This window comes from Hipposideros armiger, unplaced genomic scaffold, assembly GCF_001890085.2.
Source record: "Hipposideros armiger isolate ML-2016 unplaced genomic scaffold, ASM189008v1 scaffold_26, whole genome shotgun sequence".
Classification (NCBI taxonomy): Eukaryota; Metazoa; Chordata; class Mammalia; order Chiroptera; family Hipposideridae; genus Hipposideros; species Hipposideros armiger.
Window position 1 is genome coordinate 5,867,209 of NW_017731376.1, and position 2,744 is coordinate 5,869,952.

Here is a 2,744-nt window from a genome sequence, read left to right on the forward strand (position 1 = left end):
ATATATATAGATTGTAGATTTCAGAGTTATGAAGAATGTTAGAGACCATCCATGTTTGTCATTTTACAGGGGGGAGTGTCACAGTCAAGGTCAGTTCAGAAACCCAGGAAAAGCCAGGTCCACAAGCCAAACCTCTAGCTCCCAGTTCAGGGCTCTCTCAGATGTGCCCAATGTGTCTGGTAAAACGCAGGCCTGATTTGTGCCAACTAACATTCCCCAAATGCTAGAGTTTGCCACATCATGTGAAGATACCAAAGAGATATAAATGTAGAACAACTGACAGACAGGGAGGGACAGAAACTTCTTTTTATTTATGACCATCTGGTGTTTCTACTGGCTTATTTGCAATGGGGGAGAATTAAATGGATCTGAAGGATGGGAAGAGAGCAGAAGAAACTAGGCAATAGGGTCAGAAGAACATAGCATGGTGGCTGGGAAAGAGCTTTGGAACCAGCCTACATGGGCCTAAATCCCAGCTCTCATGTTTACTAGCCGTGTTGTTTAAACTCTCTGTGCCTTGGTTTATTCATCTGTAAAAGGGAGATAATAATAACATATACTCAAAAGATGAGGATTAAATGAGTCATTTCACGGAAAGCACTTAGGACAATACCTGACACTTAGCTATTATTATTACCAGGGAATGGAAATATGAGAGAATACCAGGAGAAAGCCACAGAACATCTCTCAGGCTTGACTGTAAGTAAATCACCGTCCCTATTTCTGGTAGTGTTGCTAGGAGGCAGTATACTGCAATGAAAAGAGCCTGGTACAGTAAGTCCCTGACTTACAAACGAGTTCCATTCCGGGAGAACGTTTATAAGTCAGATTCATTCGTAAGTCTGACACCTTTGACACAAATATACAATGTAAAGCCAATGGTTGAGCGATTCATGTTATAAGAACGAGAGATGTCTACCATCTTTTCGCCTTGGTCCAATCTCTCAATTATTTTCACTTTTGTTTCCATGGTTATTGCTTTGCGCTTCCTAGCAGTCCCCTCCACATCACCACTGCTTTTCTTCTTGCTTCTGGACATCCTGGGCTCTGATTGAGCACTGTACACTGTACACTATCGCACTGTACAGTAAGCACACAGCAGCACAACTGTGACAATGTCTGGCAGACACGTGAGCTACTTCTGTGATTTGTTTGCATCTACAAATGTTCGTAATGCGAGGTTCGTTTGTATCTGTGAAAGTTCGCAACTCGAAAGTTTGTAAGCCGAGGACTTACTTTATTAGAAGATATATCAGTTAGTGTAAGTCTAAGCTGCTGTAACAAAGAGACCCCAAATCCTATGACTTACAGAACAAAGATTATTTCTCTGTCGCCTAAGAATCTGGACATGGATTGTGCCAGTCAGTAAAGCAGCTCTGTTCTTTACAGTCATTTGGGAACCCTGGTTCTTTCTCTGTTCTTGCTCTGCCATCCCCTTCAGGGTTTTCTCAAACTAAATTACCACATCCAGATTTTAGCTGACAGGTGGAAGGAAGGGGGCATGGAGGAGACATACCCATGATCTTACAGCTCAGGCTGAGAAGTGGCACCATGATTTCCGCTCACACTTATTTGCATGAATTGAGTCACATGGTCACACCTGGCTGTAAAGGAGACTGGGAATGGAGTCTAGCTGGGCAGCCATGAACCCAGAAATGATAGGAGAGCAGAAGTATATTCAAATCCATTTCTTTCCATTACTAATTGTGTTTGAAGGCAAGTTATGTTTCCACCTCTTTTTCCTCATTTATTTAACCAGTTCTCTACTATCAGTTGCTCTTTTATTTCACAAGTATTTCCTGAGCACCTGCTATGTGCCAGGCACCATTCTAGGTCCTAGGTAGATAGGTAGCTTTGAGCAAGACAGACCAAGCCCCCTCCTCTCCAACACAGATTCACTGTGATGCTAATGAGGAGCTAATGAGGATGCTAATGTTAACCCCAAGAAAGAATTGACCTGCTGAGATGGACTCCCCATGGTCAACCAAAGGCTCAAATTTTATAAATAATGAGAGCTTTGTGGCAGGTGCTTCTCCCCTATTCTGTATACCAGGAAGAATTCTGACTGAACTCTTGGCTTTCCACACCATGGCCTGCTCCTTTACACCTTTATAAAGGAGTTCCTGCTTTTGTCTTTCAGCCAATGGACTGACACCTTCCCTGTCCAATCAGAACTGCTCTATAACAACCAATCAGGACACGGAATACTGACTCATAAGAATTGTACAATTTGGACCAATCAGAACCACACTAATTTAGAGACCTCATTTACATAAAGTGGACCTAATTAGGAACCTGAGTGGGGACTTTCTGTGTAAAAATGGCCTCTCCTGTGTCTCAGGGGAGCACGCTTTTGGGGTTTGGCCCGAGGTTCTGTCTCCCCAGTTTGCAAACTGTTTACCTGAATAAAGTCTCTCCTATTTCCACTCCAGTGACTTTTGGATTTGTTTACAGATGTAAAAAATAAAGGCAGGGTAAGGGGAGAGAACACTACTTAGTGCAGTTTGAGGCCCTCTCTGAAGGGGTGTAATGTGAGCAAAAATTGAACAAAGGGAGTTGTTCCTACTTTTTACTACTATAAAGACTCCTGTGATTCACCCTCTTACACACAAATCTTTGTGTATGCTTCTGGTTATTTTTTAGAAATTATTTCTGGTGGTGGAGTTAATGAGTCAGAGGAACAAATGTTTTTAAGATTCTTGAAACCATGTGCTGAACCCTCTCTTTTTATTGAGGCTGCTCAC